Raw genomic sequence first — 205 nt, forward strand, 5'->3', positions numbered from 1 at the left:
CCTCCGTGCTGTGGAAATCAAGATGGCGTCGCATATCATCCGAGTCTTCTGGAGATGGTTTTTAAAGGCGCTCTCATCTCTTGGCAAAGTAAACACGGTTTTAGTGATTATTTCGCTATTTTATGAGTCGCTGCAACTCTTTTACCGGCACTGCGTCTGTTGCAACACACGCAGCATCAGTTCTTATTGATTGGACACTGTCTTT

At 44.9% G+C, this 205-nt stretch overlaps 1 protein-coding gene across 1 annotated transcript in view; it reads left to right on the plus strand.

Moving 5' to 3' along the window:
• Positions 1–205, plus strand: part of LOC119590713 (annulin-like) — a gene marked incomplete at its 5' end in the record, with an annotated part of 38,054 nt that overhangs the window by 30,303 nt on the left and 7,546 nt on the right.

This window comes from Penaeus monodon, chromosome 27, assembly GCF_015228065.2.
Source record: "Penaeus monodon isolate SGIC_2016 chromosome 27, NSTDA_Pmon_1, whole genome shotgun sequence".
Classification (NCBI taxonomy): domain Eukaryota; kingdom Metazoa; phylum Arthropoda; class Malacostraca; order Decapoda; family Penaeidae; genus Penaeus; species Penaeus monodon.